At 39.3% G+C, this 21,154-nt stretch overlaps 1 pseudogene; it reads right to left on the bottom strand.

Moving 5' to 3' along the window:
- Positions 1-18,223: 18,223 nt before the first annotated feature.
- LOC149119135 (heat shock transcription factor, Y-linked-like) overlaps positions 18,224-21,154 on the bottom strand; it is an 80,979-nt pseudogene continuing 78,048 nt past the window's right edge.

Below are 21,154 nucleotides of genomic sequence, written 5' to 3'. Positions count from 1 at the left end.
AGCACTTGGGCCATCCTCCACTGCACTTCCTGGCCACAGCAGAGAGCTGGCCTGGAAGAGGGGCAACCGGGACAGAATCCGGTGCTCAAATGGGATGTTAGCATTGTAGGCCAGGGTGTTAAACCACTGCACCACAGCGCTGGCCCCATAAATAAAATCTTTAAAAAAAATGCACATTGGACAGTTAACTCAGAAATCAGGAAAAGTGACCAGCTAACATGTGAAAACTTCACAATTTAGGTTTTCAAATTAATGAAAATATAATTATAAATTCATCAATATTGTGTCATAGAGTTCTGAAATTTTACTCTTGTGAGGATTTTGTAATCTGTTTCCCTTCTATTTGTTTATTGATTATTTCTAGAAGATTGCTGTGTGCTATCATTCATATTTTTATTTTTTCTTTATTTTAAAATTATTGTTTTAATTGCCCATATTTTTGTGGTATAGTATGGTAATAGATTCATATATACAAATGTGCAATAATTAAATCAGGCTCAGATTTTTTTAAAGAATGGCTTTTTTTTGAGAAAAAGAGAAAGAGCTACCATTTGTTGTTGCACTCATGTTCTTAAAGATTTCTTTGAAACACAGAGAGAAAGAGAGAGGGTGACATGGAGAAGGACATCTTCCACCACCACTTCTTTCAACAAGTGGTTATAACAGCCAGGGCTTGGGTAGGTGGAAGCCTGCAGCCAAGAACACCATTTAGCTCTCCTGTGTGGTCATCAGGTACATTAACAGGAAGCTGCATCAGAACTGGAGCGGTGATGACTTTGGCATGTGATATAGGCAACCCAGCCCACTGTATCAGATTGCTTATTCCTAGGCTTGTTTCTACTGAAATTGGGCCCGATGTTGTTGGTTGAGAGAAGCAGTAGAAAATGACTCAGCCTAGAGTTTTTTGTGGCCCTTGGGGAAATAAAGCAACAAAAGGGCAATCTCTCTGTATTTCTGTCTGGCTCTGTTTCTCTCTGTCTCTGTAAGTCTGACTTTTCAATAAATAAATCTTGAAAAAAATCACTGAGATTTTTATGAGAACAAAGAACATTTTTTGCAACTCTTTTATTCTCCTCAGAGTATGCACAAGTAATCAAAATGCTGGGAAATGGACGATTAGAAGCAATGTGCTTTGATGGTGTAAAGCGATTATGCCATATTAGAGGAAAATTGAGAAAGAAGGTAGGTGTATAGATTTCTTTTATTATAAAATTTGCTGCAAAGAATTACTTTACTTCAAGTATACAACTGTTTGCCAAGCAGTTCAATTTTGTAAATTGCCAAAGACTTAAAACGAAACAGTTATTTATTTGAGAACACAAATTAAACTTCTCAAAAGATTCTATTTGTATAAAGAATTATATATTGTAGCTGTAAATGTTTACTGGATAGTTAATATAGAAATGATAAATGATTTCTACAGTACTACATTCAACTAAATGTTAATGTGAAAAAAACAATTTTTTAGTTTTAAAAGTGACAAAAGAGATGGGTAATTCATTCAGTTTATGTGTTACATTTTAGTTAAATAGAACTGCAAATGGTATGAGAAATTTGAATGTGAAGTCCTATAGATTCCTTTTGAAATGTATACATTGTTTAATGATAGTATCCATTTCACTTGAACACTTTTGAAGAGACTTCCTATGTGTGGATTTCATATTTTGGGTACCAGAATTTCTTTTTTAATTTCTTTCTGAACTGTTGGAAAACCCTTTGTAGTATGTGTTTTGTGGAAAGATTCATTTAACATTAAAATCATCTTCAAATGAAAATAATATGCTGTAAAATCTGTTTCATAGGTTTGGATAAATACCTCAGACATTATTTTGATTGGTCTCCGAGAGTATCAGGTAAAAACTAAGTTTAAATTTATGTTGCAGCCTCCATAGCAAGTCATTAATTGTTAGGAAACACAGAATTAACATTGTTGGGCAATTCTAGGCCAGTGTGTTTTTAACCATTCTGCTGTTTGCATTTTGTTTAACACTATAGTGTTTTTACTACAATTTATTAATCGTGTATTTGTTTTTATTTTTTGTAAGAAGACTTGGTCAATACAGTTTCTATTTATATATGTATTTATTTTAAATATTTATTTATTTATTTGAAAGGCAGAGTTACAGAGAGCCCGAGACAGAAGCAGTGAGTGAGAAAGAAAGGCCTTTATTTGAAAGATTTACAGAGAGAAGCAGAGAAAGAGACATCTTCCATCCGTTGGTTCACTGTCCAGTTGGCTGCAACAGCCAGAGCTCCACGATCCAGGAGCCAGGTGCAGCTCTGGCTGTTGCAGCCAACTGGAGAGTGAACCAACGTTGGAAGACGTCTCTGTCTCCTCCTCTTTCTCTGTATATCTGTCTTTCAAATAAATAAAATAAATCTTTAAAAAAAAGAAAAAAACTTCGCAGAATGCACAGAGCAGTCAAAGCTGGAATAAGCCAAAGCCAGGAACCTGAAACTCAATCTAGTTTTCCTATAGGATTTGAGGGTTGTCCCAGCCTCTTTAGTTTTCCAAAAACCTGTTCTTAAGTCATAATTTGTTGTTTTTCAAAACTGAATATTTTGTATGTCATTATGATGTTTTGTTACTACTGCTTGTTTTTAGTGATTTATGAAAAATAGAAGATTGTTTCCCTGTCCTACTTTATTCAGATGAAATTACAGATGTCCTATATTTTTAATTATTTAAAATTATATATTTTTTTCTATTTGTTTTAGAATTTTTTACTAGAGTACGGGTGGGTAAAGGAAGAAAAGCAGTGCAGTGTTATGAGTTTTACAAGTTTGTTTATTTCTAAGGATAACAAAGCAGACGTAATTTTAAAATACAATGCAGATGAAGCTAGAAGTCTGAAGGCATATGGCGAGCTTCCTGAACATGGTAATGTCTATTATTATTAATCTACTCTGTCATAGATATTTTCTTTTTTTTCTTTTTTTTATTTTTATTTTATTTATTTATTTATTTATTTATTTATTTATTTATTTATTTATTTATTTATTTTGGCAGGCAGAGTGGACAGTGAGAGAGAGACAGAGAGAAAGGTCTTCCTTTGCCGTTGGTTCACCCTCCAATGGCCGCCGCGGCCGGCGCACCGCGCTGATCCGATGGCAGGAGCCAGGAGCCAGGTGCTTTTCCTGGTCTCCCATGGGGTGCAGGGCCCAAGCACCTGGGCCATCCTCCACTGCACTCCCTGGCCACAGCAGAGAGCTGGCCTGGAAGAGGGGCAACCGGGACAGAATCCGGCGCCCGGACCGGGACTAGAACCCGGTGTGCCGGCGCCGCAAGGCGGAGGATTAGTCTACTGAGCCGCGGTGCCGGCTATGTCATAGATATTTTCATTCTTTGTGTTTAGTTGAAGGAATTTTCATGGAGTTGTCTGTGACATTAAATATATACACTTTCTGGTGAGTTTGTAAGTTTGCAAAACTTTGAAACCTGGATTTGTATAAACGTCTGTCAAAGTAACACATTATTAGCATTTTTCCATTTAACATTTCTCAGCCGACTCATAGTTTTCATTTTCTTAAAAAGATTTTATTTATTTATCTGAGAGGTAGAGTTGCAGACAGTGAGAGGGAGAGACACAGAGAAAGATCTGAAAATCAATTGAAATTCTTTGCATTTGAGGAAGTGCCGATGTCTGTGAATTAGTCTAGCACCTCCTTTTCTCTTTTATTATGTATTTATTTTAAAAAGATTTATTTATTTATTTAAAAGACAAAATTACAGAGAGACATAGAGATGAGACAGAGAGAGAGAGGTCCTCCACCCACTGGTTCACTCTCCAATTGGCCGCAATGGCCAGAGCTGTGCTGATCTGAAGCCAGGAGCCAGGAGCTTCCTCTGGGTCTCCCATGTGGGTGCAGGGGCCCAAGGACTTGAGCCATCTCCAACTGCTTTCCCAGGCCAGAGCAGAGAGCTAGATCAGAAATGAAGTAGCCAGGACTCGAACTGGTGCCCATATGGGATGGTGTCGCTGCAGGCAGATGCTTAGCCCAGTATGCCACAGCACAAGCTGTGCGTCACTGTTATTTCTTAAATGATAAACATGATTTGACTAAATCTTGCTCTGGTTTGCTAAGTTTCTCCAGTAGTTGTAGAACTAGTTGTTTTAATCTCATGATGTTTTATACTTCATGTGACTACATGTTGTTTAGTCATACTCATTTGATGTTTTTAAAATTGTTAAATTTTTAAAATGTTATTAAAATTATGTTGCACTGAACAAAAGTGCAGCACATATATTCTCTGTTGTAATGACTTAGGAATAGATGAATTTCTGGGGGATTTTGTTGTTAGATTGCTTTATATAGCTTCATAAAGCAATATATTTTGCTCCTAATAGCAGAACTTTGGTTGAATGGAAGGTTGGCCTATAATAAGACTCTTGCGGTTACTCATTTTAATAACATTTTAATTGTGTAATGAATGCTTTTTATGCATTTATTATTTATTTAGCTAAAATCAATGAAACCGATACATTTGGTCCTGGAGATGATGATGAAATCCAGTTTGATGATATTGGAGATGATGATGAAGACATTGATGATGTAAGTACATGACCCTAAAGGTTGAGGGGGTGTGTTTGCTAATAATGTTTAGTGCTTAATGCATAATGGAAATGCTGTGAATTTGAATATATTATTAGAAACAATCTAGCCAATCTACGTGTTTATACTTGGACAAGCACTTTCTGAAAAGTAATTATTAACTTTCCCAGTGGATATTGCATGGTTACAGTTTGTATAAGCAGAGTATCTAAATAGATATTTCTGTTAAATAAAATAGTAGAAGATTTTTGTTTGAACTAACTTAGTGATATACTGAAGTTGCTGCATTTTTTAAAGGTTTATTTGAGATGCAGAGTTACAGAGAGGTATGAGAGAGAGAGACAGAGGTCTTCCATCTTCTGGTTCACTCCCCAAATGTCTGCAATGGCTGCATCTGTGCTGAGCTGAAGCCAGGAGCCAGGAGCTTTTTCCATGTGGTGCAGGGGCTAATTTACTTATTTTGAAAGAGATGTGAAGAGAGACAGAGAGAGACAGGATCTTCCATTTGCAGATAGCTGCAGCAGCCAGTGCTGGTCTAGGTAGCTTCATTTGGATCTCCCATATGGGTGGCAGGGCCTTCTGCTTGGGCCATCTTTAGCTGGATTTCACAGGCCATTAGCAGGTAGCTGGATCAGATACGGAGCAGCATGGATACTGCTCTTCAAGGCAGAAGCTTAGCCCACTATTCCACAGTGTGCTGGCCCTACTGCAAACTCTTAAAGCCTGATTGTGGAGACAGATATTATGGAGCATGTAATAGGAAAATACTAATTTCTTTGTGAGGCATTGTTATTGCCCAGATCCTTGGTTTGGTCTTGTTGCATGCTTATTTTGTGCAAACCTAAAAAAGTGATGAGGACACAGAACTGAATGCCTTGCTACTGTTCTGTTGTTAACTCAATTTAAATGAAACATCCTGATTTTCTGTTTATCTATTAAAATAACTATATAGCTTACATTTCAATCTAGATTTTTTCTTACCACAGTGCAACAAAAATAGTTCAGAAAAAAAATCTGCATAGTTGCACACACAAACAATGCACACATAGAAAAACACAAAATGGTTTTTTGCAGTTGTTTTTGACCAAGTTCATGCAATATAATAACCAGAGTTTCCAAAAATTATGAAGGCTAGTATCTTTGTGTATGTGCATTAAAAAATTTTAAACACAAAGTAATCTGCTGGTTTTATATAAGTTTAATATATAGTTTATACTATATATCTTAATCTATCTTAAAACATACAGAACTTCCGGCCGGCGCCGTGGCTCAATAGGCTAATCCTCCACCTTGCGGCGCCGGCACACCGGGTTCTAGTCCCGGTTGGGGCGCCGGATTCTGTCCCGGTTGCCCCTCTTCCAGGCCAGCTCTCTGCTATGGCCAGGGAGTGCAGTGGAGGATGGCCCAGGTGCTTGGGCCCTGCACCCCATGGGAGACCAGGAAAAGCACCTGGCTCCTGGCTCCTGCCATCGGATCAGCGTGGTGCGCCGGCTGCAGCGGCGGCCATTGGAGGGTGATCCAACGGCAAAGGAAGACCTTTCTCTCTGTGTCTCTCTCTCACTGTCCACTCTGCCTGTCAAAAAAAAAAAAAACATACAGAACTTCCTTTGCAGATCCTAGATACGATGGATTCCCAAGGGTAGAAAGTATTAACAGTTAATTTCTTTGTCAAGCATCAAAAGTGTAACTATCATGGATTCAGGGTAGATTTGTGCATTTTTATAAGATTTTACTTTTCCTTCATTACCTAAAATCCTAACAACTTCTGAATCATTTTTCTGGGAGGTTTATAGGTTATATAATTTTGCTCCTGTGACTAATCACTCAGAGAACAGATTTGGGTAGGACTGTGCCTCATCTAATTGTTAAAGGACAGAAGGGTATACTGAACTTTTAAGGATATTTCCCATAGTAGAACATCTGAAACAGAAAGATTTTACTAATAGTAGATAGGAATTGAGAAAATCTAATGTATAATCTATTTCATTTAAAAGGAATTTGACATGTAATCCTGAAGAGATTCCTATGTTACAATAATTATTTCTTCATGGGTCTCTTTCTTTTCACTTACAGATCTAAATTGAATTCAGTTTTCATTTTCTGAAGACATTAACTGGGAATTTTGACCATCAACTTAAGAAGAATAGAACTTTATTTACCATGAGTATTGTTTATTAAAACAAATTGTCTTAATTCCGTTTTTTTTTAATGTATTTACTATACTATATTTCTTTAAAAATTGATGTTGAACCATCTTAGGTGACATATTAATTCTTTATTTTTTATATAATGAGACTTAGAAATAAAACATTTTTAAAAAAGAGAAAGAAATGCCTTTTCAACCATTGACAGTCACAGTTGCAAGAAATTGATGTTTAATCAGAATTGAAAATCAAAATTGAAAGTCATAGATTTGTCTGGAATAGTATTTAACTAATTTCTATAGTCTATGGACTTGTTCTGTATCTTTCAGAAATATATTTATGGTCTCTATAACATTTAAGAATGATCAAAATATACTTTGGAATGGTGTCAGCTTAAGTATTTTTATACTGAGTTTGTTACCTTTTATATTTTTGTAACTATTTGTTTTCATCCTTGTAAGTCCATTTGTAAAATGCAGTTTTCAAAATAAGGATGTATGTTACAGTTTTGAATTTATAAGACTTGTGGCTCCAGAAATAGTATATTGAAACTGGAAGAAGTAGCATAGTAATTGATGCCATTTTCTTTAGCATGCATGGAAAAATTGTCAAGATGGTAAGGTACATCAAGTATTTTTTACTCTATGAAAAGTATGTTAAAAGGTGAAATTTTATTTATAACAGTCATCCATTGTAATCCAGTTTTAAGCTTCATAAACAGATGAATTCAGTATTTAAGTGGAAAACTAACTTCTTAGTAAATTTTTTAAACCAAAAAATTGTAAATCTTTTCCTGAACTTGGAGTATGGTATTCTTCCTGTGTACACAAAACTTCCTGTCATTTTCAATGTAATGGGACATCTGTCTTCACAAGAAGACTGGAACCTCATTTTCCAAGAACACAATGGAGCTTTATTATCTCAGAATGCAGTAAGGCATCACTTTTCCCAGAGGGCAAGGGAACTGCCCAACCCCAGAAGGCAGGGTGTGATGACAGAATTGTTAATAAGGTGAGGGACTCCATGGTTGGAAACATGCAGAAGTAAAGGAGACAAGGAGAGAGGAGAAAATAGTTGAGGATTGCAGGTGCTGAGAAGAAAGGATTTGAAATGATAATATACTGCTATAGAATTCACCTGTATTCCATTCCCAAACCACCCAAAGCTAAAAGGTGAGCTTGAGATGGACATTTCCTTATTGCTTCAAAAAGCAATGAAAAACATGTAAGTTTCATTTTTATGCATTGTTTTTGCACTGAGTACTGTATATCAGAGAAAACATATTTGTCTTTTAGGAACTGCCTTATTTCATTACGCAACATGATCTCAAGTCACATCCATTTTGTTAAAAAGACAGGCTTTCATTCCTTTTTATGCATGAGTAGTATTCCATAGTGTATATTTAACAGAATTTTAAAATTCAGCATGAGTTGATGGATAAGTTGATTGATTCTATATGTGAGGTATCATAAATTGAGCTGTCATACTCATAGTAGTGCAAATATCTTTCATTCATGGATATTTTTCTATCATCTGTGTACCATTTATCCGTTTGCTGCAGGAAGTTTTCTCCCATGATATACAAAAAAAATCACGTGTTCACAGTTCAAACAGTCTTCAGAACATACCGGTTCTCATTTGGAATATTTGGAAGATGCATGGTTACAAGTTGTCATAGGCATTTTCTCTGAGAAAAACTTTATAAACAGTTTTCTCTCATGTTATTTTACTGTTTAAAGTTTTCTGCCATTGATTGGCAAACAAATATGATTCAGCCATGTGGTTTGTGTGTCTCCCAGGTGGTTGCAGCAAGTGCACAAGGTCCTGTAGTGTCCCCAGGAACTTGCTATGGTTGCAGCTTGAGCAGCTTAATGAATGGATGGGTGAGCAGGAAACTTCCCTGAGAGCCTCTCTTGGGATTGTAACACTATTCTGAATTGAAATACCCAGCAGAATGGCAGTGTACTTCACAACATTAATAAGAAATGAAATGAAAAATATAAATTTATGGTGCCAGTGCTGTGGCATAGTGGGTAAAGCCGCCGCTGCAGTGCCGGCATCCCATATGGGTGCTGGTTCTAGTCCCAGCTGCTCTTCTTCTGATCCAGCTCTCTGCTGTGGCCTGGGAAAGCAGTAGAAGATGGCCCAAGTCCTTGGGCCCCTGCACCCGCATGGGAGACCCGGAGGAATCTCCTGGCTCGTGGCTCAGCTGTGGCTGTTGTGGCCATCTAGGGAGTGAACCAGCGGATGGAAGACCTCTCTCTCTGTCTCTACCTCTCTCTGTAACTGTCTCAAGTTTGATTGCTCATGGCTGCCTCTGTGCCACTTTCTGACTTCTGTATGTCTGTCTGAGGTTTCATTGGCCTTACCCCCGTCTGTTAGTCTGTGGGTTCAACTGATTCTACCTTCTCTCTGTTTCAGGTTTTATTGCCCATGGCTGCATCTGTGTTACTGCCTCTCAGAGCTGTTTTCTCTCCTTTAGATTTGTTCTGACTTGTCTGTCTCAGGTTCGAGTGGCTATGTGTGTATGGGTTTGATTAATTCTAGCTTTCTGTGTCTAAGTTTTGATTGACCATGCCTGCCTGTGACTGACTGTGGGTTTGGTTGTAGTACTCTGTCAGGTTTCTTTCTTTTTTTTTTTTTAATTTATAGATTTTATTTATTTGAGAAGCAGAGTTAGAGAGAGAGACAGAGAACCATTTGTTCACTCCCCAGATGGTCACAACAGCCGGTGCTGTGCTGCTCTGAAGTCAGGAGCCAGCAGCAGCATAGGCAAGGGCCAGGGTACATTCCACTCTGGTATTTTGCAAGCCTGGACACTCAGTATGTGAGAACAGTAAAGAAAGAATTTCTTTAGGAACTGGTGCATTCATCTGTGTGCCTGTCAGATTCTGTAGGAGGAGAGAATTTTATTGGGTTTGCCAAAAGAATAATGAGGTTGGGATGGAACACTTTGTTCTCCATTCCTGTGTGTTCTCTGGAAAAAAATAGGGATGTGTTGTACATGAGACAATGTATGACAAAAAACTTAAGTTCCCAGTGTTGCCCATTGACTTATCAGTCCTGCATGGATTGATTTTGCAGTGTGCACTTTGTACTATACATTTCCTCTACCCACAGGTATCAGGAAAGAGAAAAGGCACTCAATATAGGATGAAAAGACACAAATGGCCCTTGACTTCATTCATGTAAACAGTTTTATCCATTATTAAAGCATATCTCTCAACCTATCTGATGCTCGATTTTCATTGTAAAATGAGATTAGTGCATGCCTCACAAAAAGGTGGGAAAATTAAATGAGTAAATACATATAGAAAGACATTTCCAACTCTTTAAGTACTATGTTAATGTGAGATTATTCAGCTTGATAATTGTTGGGGTCTCTAGGGTATTTCAATATAATTCCATGGTATGACTTTTGTATATGACTGACAATTGGAGAGTGCCTCTACAACAAGCCACTTTAAAGATCCAGAAGCCATCTGATGTGCCTATTTTATGACAGGTTGTTCCAGGGCCCTCTGATCATCATTTGAAGTTACAATACAGTCATATTATGACATGTACTAGAAGCTTCCATTTCTACTCTAGTCCTTTTAGATCATGATAATACCCTCTATACATATGCTCTGCATATATTAAGTGATGATTAGAAAATCTGCATTTAGCCACTTGAGGAAAAATTCTCACAGAATCCTGTCAAGCATCTCCATGAAATCCTAAGCCTCCTAGACTTCTTGGCTTCTTCTCAGTCCATCTGATCAAGTCATCCAAGAATCCAGTCACCTACCTATCCACCCATTCATACACTCATGAACATACCAACTCATCCAAACATAACAACTACCCATCCATCCACAACCAGTCACCTACCTATCCACCCATTCATCCACTCACATACAACCACCCATTCATCCACACAACTATCCTTCCATCCACCCACTAGTCCAGCTATCCATCAGTCCTACTATCCCATGAGTTCATTGACCCTTGTGTATTTTTGAACATTAATTAATGATCTATCTTTCTAATGTCATACACTGTCTTTTGGTGTAGAAGCAGACCCAGTGCCTGCTCTCCAGGCACATAAAATTTGGCAGTAGAAAATTAGTTGACGAGTTAAAATAAACCTGGAGAAATTGACATAGAACCTGAGTAACACTTTATAAGTTATTTTTTTTATTTATTTAATTTTTGGACAGGCAGAGTGGACAGTGAGAGAGACAGAGAGAAAGGTTTTCCTTTTGCCTCCAATGGCCGCCACGGTTGGTGCGCTGCGGCCAGCGCACCACGCTGATCCGATGGCAGGAGCCAGGTGCTTAACCTGGTCTCCCATGGGGTGCAGGGCCCAGGCACTTGGGCCATCCTCCACTGCACTCCCTGGCCACAGCAGAGAGCTGGCCTGGAAGAGGGGCAACCGGGACAGAATCCGGCGCCCCCACCGGGACTAGAACCCGGTGTGCCGGCGCCGCTAGGCGGAGGATTAGCCTAGTGAGCCGCGGTGCCAGCCAGGATATGATTCTTAAAGCAGTGAGTTAAAGCTATCTATTATGTTCCCTTGATGTCTCTGTTAAATCCTAATTATTTAAAAATAGCTGAGTTTTTATTTAGAGCTGTGGGTTATTTAAATATGTGCTTTTTTTTTTTTCCAAGCATTTGAATAGTCACCTTGTAACAAGGATCAGATTTGGTCTATATAATGTCATGATGTTAAAGAATTTTATTTCAACCAGATATTTTAGATTTTGAGCTTTCTTGACATCCTTGACAGTCATTCAAAAAATCAAAATTCCAAAAATTTACACTTTGACAATTCCAGATGTGCTCCTGGAAATTTCAAAGACATATGTCTCATCATAGAGAGACACAACTAATCAGGCTATTTGGATTATATTAGAAGTACTGTCAAGATGTGAAGTGGTGCTAAATTTTAAGTTTTATAATATAAAATGCTACTGATATAAATGTCTGAATGTTAAAAAGTTTAATGATCTTGTGTTACTAAATTAATGGTCATCTTAATGAGAAAGGCCCTGAGGTCTAAAAGGATTAGATGCTTTCTAAAATCCTACAGGTGCTTTTGAAAATACTGTGTGGAGTTAGCAAGTGCCTCTTGTTGGTTGATGTGTTTATAATTTTAAACATGGCTATTTGAAGTCTTGTCATCCACAGTTTTATATATCAGATTTTCTGCTCATGAAACTAAAACATTGTTGATTCTGTGTTTAGCTGCCCTCCCATAGCTTCTGATGGACTTTTTCCAGTTACTTCTATTGTATTCAGTACTATGGGATGGTTCTGTAAACAGATGAAGCCAATAATGCACTACAGGTTCCAATTCAGAGAAAGCATGGTTAATACAGGCTACTTAGAGCAGAAAGTAATTTGAATCAATTAGTAATTTAAAAAACAAAGAGTTTAAGAAGCTATTACTGAAGCTGCTTTATTGTCCTATCTTGTATGTTATGTTACATGTGTGTACATATTGTCTGTCTACATGGGATAATTTATTAAGAACTCTGTTTTAATTGGCTTATAGATAAAAGATTGCTCATAAGTTTAAACTGCTAAATTAATCAGATACATTTTGATTCATGTGACCTGAGTCTGGATCAGATGTTTTAAACTTGGTGGTAGAAAGAAACTAACACAGTTGTTTTTTTTTTTAAGATTTATTTTATTTATTTGAAAGAGTTACAGAGAGAGGTAGTGACAGAGAGAGGGTCTTCTACCCACTGCATCACTCCCCAGATGGCTGCAACAGCCAGAGCTGCGCCCATCCAAAGCCAGGAGCCAGGAGCCTCTTCCAGGTCTACCACGTGGGTGCAGGGGCCCAAGGACTTGGGCCAACTTCTACTGCTTTCCCAGGCCACAGCAGAGAGCTGGATCAGAAGAGGAGCAGCCAGGACATGAACTGGTGGGATACCAGCACTGCAGGCCAAGGCTTTAACTCACTGTGCCACAGTGCCAGCCCCCACCATTTTTATATGTTTGTGCTTGAATTTACTGGCTAAAAAAGCTATACCATGTTAGATATTTAAGAGATGTTTCCAAATACAAGTATCATTAAAATGTATAGAAGTTTTCATTTGATATTGTTACCATCAGCAAGTGATCTGGGACTTGCTCCCTTATTTCTCTATTCTCTTCAAGGTAGGAAACTGACTATACTGAAGGACTCTCTAGGATGCACGATTTGATCTTTACATATAATAAAAGGGATGGCAAATATATTCTGTAACAGCATACCCAAAATTAAAGCTTAAATTATAATTTTATCGCTTGGATTACTTTGCCATCAGCACAGTAAACAGTCAAAATCTCCCTTTCAGACCAGAAAGGTTGTAAAGTAAGGACATAGCTTTCCTCATGGGCATGAAATAAACCTTTATCAGAACATGTCTGTAATTACAGACTGTAAATTACAGATTTGAGATGGGACTTGAGCACCCCCTTTGACTTGCATCCTCTGGCCTGGTTTAACAAAAACTGGAAGGAAGAGAGCTAGGCTTCAGAAGCAATGTAAAGATGGGTGGAAGGCCTATTAAATGTAGCTCTGTACAGTGATCTGCCATTAGAGACCCAACAGGCCAGTCCACTGCAGTGGCTTTCTTTCTTTCTTCTTCTTCTTCTTCTTCTTCTTCTTCTTCTTCTTCTTCTTCTTCTTCTTCTTCTTCTTTTGACAGGCAGCGTGGGCAGTGAGAGAGAGAGACAGAGAGAAAGGTCTTCCTTTTGCCGTTGGTTCACCCTCCAAGATGGCCGCCGTGGCTGGTGCACCGCGCTGATCCAATGGCAGGAGCCAGGTACTTCTCCTGGTCTCCCATGGGGTGCAGGGCCCAGGCACTTCGGCCATCCTCCACTGCACTCCCTGGCCACAGCAGAGAGTTGGCCTGGAAGAGGGGCAACTGGGACAGAATCCGGCGCCCCGACCAGGACTAGAACCCGGTGTTCCAGTGCTGCAAGGCGAAGGATTAGCCTAGTGAGCCGCGGCGCCGGCCCACCACAGTGGCTTTCAATGAGGTAAGCCTGGACTTTAATAGAAATCAGCTCATTAAGAGCCCTGGCAGCTCTGCCAGCCAAGAGTTGGATCACTGGAAATGGACCTGCCCTGGAGTTGAAGGATACCCAGGTGAGAGTCATGGATCTTATTGGCTCTAAGCTGAAAAGTCTTTCACTCAGCCCAGCTTCCAAGGTGACCACTGCTGCTGAAGGGGTGGCCAAGCAGGGTCTGCAACATTACAGGCAGAACTGTAAATTTCCTGTTGGAGATGCCATCTGCCTTTACCTGGCCAACTCTCCTCCCAGGCCAGCTGGTAATGGAAGTCAACAGGGTGCCTTCCCCAAGGAGGTTCACACCTCTCTTAAAATGTACCCCATGTAAAGAGATAGATGAGTCTGGGCCTCATAACTGACAGGACCATAAAGCCCAGCAGATTATCAAGCCCCTTCTGTCAGGTTCTATTTGCCTCTCAATCAGAGAACTTATTTGTGGCTTAGACAGCAGCTTCCTTAGGTCCTCCACTAGTAACTCTTCTAGACCCTGTCTAGCCCACTTGGGGCCTCATTCCTTTGTAATCACAGCCTCTACTCTAACATCAGTGGCTCTACTCCCAACCCGTGTGTACTGATGGTCCTCTCTCCCACTCAATGTTGTATGATTGTTCAGGATTTTCTCCACAGACAAATCCCTCTACTGATTACCTGTGTGGTCCTTGGGAAAGAGCAGATGAATGTTATACCCACAGGAGCCAGAGATTGGACGCTGACTACCTTCAATTCTGCTTAGCTGTGCAGCATTACTTCCCTTCTGAATAAAAAAAAATAAATAAAAAAAGAGAGGGATTTACCATGCCTAACCTGGGAGTGTCACCTTTGGCATACCCTTAACCCTGAGGAACCAAACAGGCTCTCAGGCCACACCTATCTCAAGCCTCTAAGGCTCCATCAAAAGCAGACAGTCCACTTAATACAGTCATAGTATAACAAGAAAAAAACACCACAGCAAGGGAAGAAGCATCCAAAGAGTATCCACAATGCCAAGCAACAAATGCAGAAACCGAGGAAACAAGATCAAGGAAGACATTATGGCACCCCCAAAATGAACAAGACACCCCAATTCAAGATTATGAAGATGATGAGATAGAAGAAATGAAAGATAGAGATTTCAAAAAATTTATGATAAGAACATTTAGAAGTTTTCAAAAGCAAATCCTTGAACTACAGAAATCCTTACTGGACAGGATTGAAAATCTCTCTCATGAAAATGAAATTTTAAGGAAGAATCAAAATGAAACACAGAAACTAGTAGAACAGGAAAGTGTGATAGTGAGGCGAAACCAAAATGAAATGAAGAGCTCAATAGATCAAATGACAAACACATTAGAAAGCCTTAAAAACAGAGTCAGTGAAACAGAAGAGAGAATATTGGGCTTAGAAGACAGAGCACAGGAAAACATACAATCAAACCAAAGAAAAGAAGAGGAAATTAGAAATCTAAAAAATATTGTTGGGAATCTACAGGATACTATTGAAAAAACCAACATTCGAGTTCTAGGAGTTCCTGAAGGCATGGAGAGAGAGAAAGGATTAGAAGGCCTTTTTAGTGAGATACTAGCAGAGAACTTTATGGGTGTGGAGAAGGACAGAGACATCCTAGTACAGGAAGCTCATAGAACCCCCAATAAACATGACCAAAAGAGATCCTCACCACGACACGTGGTAATTAAACTCACCACAGTGAAACATAAAGAAAAGATCCTAAAATGTGCAAGAGAGAAACGTCAGATTACTCTCAGAGGATCTCCAATTAGACTCACAGACTTGTATGCCAGCAAACAGGGAAATCTATCAGAAATGGAGAGATTCCTGGACACATACAATCTACCTAAATTGAACCAGGAAGACAGAAAACCTAAATGTTCAGGATCACTAGCACTCAGGGAAATGCAAATCAAAACCACAATGAGGTTTCACCTCACCCCAGTTAGAATGGCTCACATTCAGAAATCTACCAACAACAGATGCTGGCGAGGATGTGGGGAAAAAGGGACACTAACCCACTGTTGGTGGGAATGCAAACTGGTCAAGCCACTATGGAAGTCAGTCTGGAGATTCCTCAGAAACCTGAATATAACCTTACCATACAACCCAGCCATCCCACTCCTTGGAATTTACCCAAAGGAAATTAAATTGGCAAACAAACAAGCTGTCTGCACATTAATGTTTAGTGCAGCTCAATTCACAATAGCTAAGACCTGGAACCAACCCAAATGCCCATCAACAGTAGACTGGATAAAGAAATTATGGGACATGTACTCTATAGAATACTATACAGCAGTCAAAAACAATGAAACCCAGTCATTTGCAACAAGATGGAGAAACCTTGAAAACATCATGCTGAGTGAAATAGGCCAGTCCCAAAGGGACAAATATCATATGTTCTCCCTGATCGGTGACAACTGACTGAGCACCAAAGAGGAAACCTGTTGAAGTGAAATGGACACTGTGAGAAACGGTGACTTGATCAGCTCTTGTCCTGACTGTTGATGTACAATGTAATACTTTATCCATTTCAGTATTTTTTCTTTTTTTGTTCTATTACTATTGGTTGAATTCTGTAATTAACACACAATTCTTCTTAAGTGCTGAAACTTAACTGAAAAGTGATCCCTGTTAAACATAAGAGTGGGAATAAGAGAGGGAAGAGATGTGCAATTCGGGACATGCTCAAGCTGACTTACCTCAAACGGTAGAGTTAGAAACATACCAGGGGATTCCAATTCAATCCCATCAAGGTGGCATGTACCAATGCCATCTCACTACTCCCGGTGATTTATTTCAGTTCACAATTGATCACACTGATAGGTCTAAGAGTCAAAGGGATCACACAAACAAGACTAGTGTCTGCTAATACTAACTGATATAATCAAAAAGGGAGAGAACCATCCAATGTGGGAAGCGGGATACACAGCGGACTCATAGAATGGCAGATGTCCTAACAGCACTCTGGCCTCAGAATCAGCCCTTAAGGCATTCAGATCTGGCTGAAGAGCCCATGAGAGTATTTCAGGCATGGAAAGCCAAGACACGGTGGCAAAAAAAAATGACCTCCATGAAGGATCTCTGTGAGTGAGATCCCAGTGGAAAGAATGGGCCATCAAAGAAGGAGGTACCTTTCTCTGAAGGGAGGAGAGAACTTCCACTTTGACTATGACCCTGTCCGAACAAGATCGAAGTCGGCAAACTCAAAAGGCTTCCATAGCCTTGGCGACTCATGACTAGAGCCTAGGGTGATTACTGATGCCATAAACAGGAGTGTCAATTTGTTAAGTCAACAACAGGAGTCACTGTGCACTTATTCCTCATGTAGGATCTCTGTCCTTGGTGTGCTGTACATTGAGATTTAATGCTATAACTAATACTCAAACAGTATTTTTCACTTTATGTTTCTGTGTGGGAGCAAACTGTTGAAATCTTTTTTTTTTTTTAATTTTTTTTTTGACAGGCAGAGTGGACAGTGAGAGAGAGAGATAGAGAGAAAGGTCTTCCTTTGCCGTTGGTTCACCCTCCAATGGCCGCCGCGGCCGGCGTGCTGCGGCCGGCGCACCGCGCTGATCCGATGGCAGGAGCCAGGAGCCAGGTGCTTTTCCTGGTCTCCCATGGGGTGCAGGGCCCAAGCACCTGGGCCATCCTCCACTGCACTCCCTGGCCACAGCAGAGAGCTGGCCTGGAAGAGGGGCAACCGGGACAGAATCCGGCGCCCCAACCGGGACTAGAACCCGGTGTGCCGGCGCTGCTAGGCGGAGGATTAGCCTAGTGAGCCGCGGCGCTGGCCTGAAATCTTTACTTAATGTATGCTAAACTGATCTTCTGTATATAAAGAGAATCGAAAATGAATCTTGATGTGAATGGAAGGGAAGAGGGAGTGGGAAAGGGGAGGGTTGCGGGTGGGAGGGATGTTATGGGGGGGAAGCCATTGTAATCCATAAGCTGTACTTTGGAAATTTATATTGATTAAATAAAAGCTACAAAAAAAAAAAAACAGACTAACTTAAAAAAATTGAATAGAATTATGTTCTAGCAATTATTAATGCATTTGCTTTGACCCTGAGAATGCAATGTATTAATACATTTCTTTATAAAATATAAAATGAAATAAAGTTAACTTTCAAATATTCAATGTGAAGTTTCATATCAAATGACTGGAACTTCATAAACTATACAACTAATAGTAGACTAGCCTCCTGTCAATATAAAATATTTACTATAAAACTATATTTTGAAAAGAAAAAAAATCATAAAGTTGAACATGTCATTTTATTGTTCAAGTAATAGAATTTCAGTTATTTTTTCAGAACTGATGAACATAACACCTTTCCGTGTCTAATTTTCATTTAGTCGAAGGTCAGTTAAAATTAGGATATTGGTATATTGAGGATGGTTGATTAGTTGACATTGGCGGGGAGGCAGCAGTTCTACTAGCTATCATTGGCATAGTGAACCATGGATTGCTTGCTGTTAACGTGCTAGAAAAAGGACCCACAATTGTTGCTAAAGAAGGATGTCTAGGTGCAAAAACAGGACGGTTTGCCATCAGTCCAAAATAATTATTCTGTACTGGAGACAATATTTGAAATTGGGAAATAGAAGTTGTAGTTGTCACAACATTCAGGATATGGCCATGTGCTTGAGAGTAGGTGCTATATGAATGCCTATGAGAAGTGGTCATTTGATTTAAAAGAGCATGTTGATTTGTTACAAATTGTACTGATGGTGCAATTAAAGTTGATGATGGAGTCAAAATATTACTTGTCACTGGATCATTTGAATTAGCAATTCTGTGGCTAGTAGGAGGCACATTTAAATTTGTAGAAGTTGAAAGTAACCTTTCTTCATTAGTTTCTGTAGATGAGCTAGGATTTTTGAGTATGCACATACTCGCCTGCACTGTGGTATGTCTTGTCAAGATTGTGAACTAAAGAAGCAGATGGTGGAGATGTGTGTTTAATCCCAACTCTGCGCTTCATTCTTACTAGAAGTTGGGGACATCCTCGCTTAAAATTTGGATTCTGATAGAACAGTAACTGAAACCAAAGGAGAAAGCATTTAGTGATACTTCAAACCAAGAGTCACAAATTAATATATATGAATATATGCAATCTATGAATAAATGAATAGATAAAATTATTAAATCTAAAATATCAGGTTCAACATAATTACAACAAATAAAACTTGATTATTCCTAAATGTAAAAGTTAGCAAACATTTAAATATGATAACCGTTCCACTAAACTGACCTTAACTTCTTTGTGTGGAGCTCATTGATAAGATTCAAAATAACTAGTAACATTGCTTATATTTTTGAATTTCAAACTTTCTTCTCATAAAAATTTAATGTTGATCCAGCTAATTTTAAACTTTGTGTCTTACTCCATAAATAAATATATTAAGTGAGGTACAAACTAAACTTAGTTGTGATGCCTACATTAGTTGTAAGTGAATATGTTAATACCTTGCTAAAAACAGGTATGTTGTTTTCTTCTTCCAGAAAGTCAGTCAGGGATGCAGAGCTTTGGAAATCTTGTCGTATTTTTCTAAATCCATAAAGGTTAAGCTGTCGAACTAAACTTTTCATGCTGTCTGCTTCAAATATCTTAAAAGGGGTCTTTCTTTCCAACACTTCTTTCTTAAAGTATTCTTCATTTATCACAATAGAAGTCCCATTTTCGTCCCACCAAATTGACTTAAATTGATCACTTTCAACTATCTTCCAAAGTTTTACAGGAAAGGTCAGAGAAACAAAATCATTCCCTTCTGGGGTGTCAGACATACAAAGTGTATAGCGTGGTCTTTTTATCAAGGGTCCTTCAGATAAAGCTTGAAAGGCATTTTCTTCAACTACAGACCTTAAATCCAAGTCATTATCAATTGTGGGATACCAGCCTGGAGCTTCAGTGGTGTTTTCTGAATCAGTTGTTCCACTCTGAGGAGAGACACCTTGAACTTCTGAGGGAACCTGGGCCATCTCAAATAAATTTTTCTTTGGCTTCTGCCTGGTTTTGAGAACTGAGGCCTCAAATGTTGCTTTAGTAGACTTACACAAGACTAGCTGATGTCAGCCATCACCATGGTCCTGAGTTACTGTGACATCATAAGAGGACTTGTCTCTTAGCAATGCAAATATGACTTTCTGCCTAATGTTGGTTTTCCTCCCTGCAAAACAAGTTAAAATAAAACATTCACAGATAATTTACACAATACACATGTTGCAAAGTCTTGTCGCAGCAAATATTTTGGTTAAATAAAATGGATAAAATGCCTAAATTAGAAGTTTTCCCTTCTTTCTAGCTACATTCTTTACTAAACTTTCATAAGTTGAATGATTCCTGCATGCCAGGAATAAATTTGACTTGGTCCTGATGCACATTCTTGCTGATACATTGTTGGATTTAATTATATCGTACTTTGTTGAGGACTTTTGCATCTATATTCATCAGACATTGCTCTATAATTATCTTTCCTTATTGTATCTTTTTCTGGTTTTAGAATTAGGTGATGCTGGCCTCATAAAAGGAGTCTGGGATAATATCCATGTTTTCAAAAGCTTGAGAACAATTGGAATCAATTTTTCTTTGGATCATGTTCAGCATTGAAGTCATCCAGTCCTCAGTTTCTCAATGTCGTGGAGGGTCTTTATTAATAATTCAACTGCTGGGTACCAAAAAGTATGCTGTGCCCAGATCATTAGATCCCTGCAGAGACCCCCAGAGTGTCGATCACACCGAACTGCAAAAGCAAGGTTTATTCAGGAGTACAAGCCGCGACAGGGACCCCATCCAACCAACCAGCACAGCAGAGGAAGGAGTGAGGCCCCGATCTTTCTTAGGGAGAGTTTTTAAAGGGAAAAAGGGCTACATCAGCAGGAAAACGGAGTTACATACAACATGGAAGCTTTGGATACAGGGAGTCACAGGGGGGCTTACAGCACAGAAGCTTTGGATGCAGGGAGTTACTTTGTTCAGCAATCTCTACTGTACTGAAGCCAGAATCCACTTCCTTGACTTCACCGGGAACCTGTCAGTCTGCTGCCAGGACCTCACTCCCTGAGGCTGCCCTGTGTGGCCCTGATGGTACCTAGACCTGACAGCCTGTGCCCAGAACCCAACTTCCTGTGGCTGTGCTGAGTAGCATTGACTGTACATGTCAATCTGTAACAGGAACCCCACATCCTTAGGTCTGCAGACTGCTCCTGATGGGACTGGAAACCTGTCTGTCTGTGGCCATCACACCAACTTTTTGCTCCCCTGCCTGCCCATGAGTGGATCAGGAACCTGTGAGTCTGAGGCCAGAACCCCACACTCTTAGCCTCCCTGCCAGGCCATAAGGACCAGGAACATGTAAGTCTGCAGTCAGAACCATATCTCCTTTGTTCCCCTGCCTGGCCTTACTAGACCGGA

This window comes from Oryctolagus cuniculus, chromosome Y, assembly GCF_051225735.1.
Source record: "Oryctolagus cuniculus isolate XC-2025 breed Fujian yellow rabbit chromosome Y, ASM5122573v1, whole genome shotgun sequence".
NCBI classification, from domain to species: Eukaryota; Metazoa; Chordata; class Mammalia; order Lagomorpha; family Leporidae; genus Oryctolagus; species Oryctolagus cuniculus.
The sequence above is the reverse complement of the archived record's forward strand: the minus strand, read 5'-3'. Positions and strand labels throughout refer to the sequence as shown.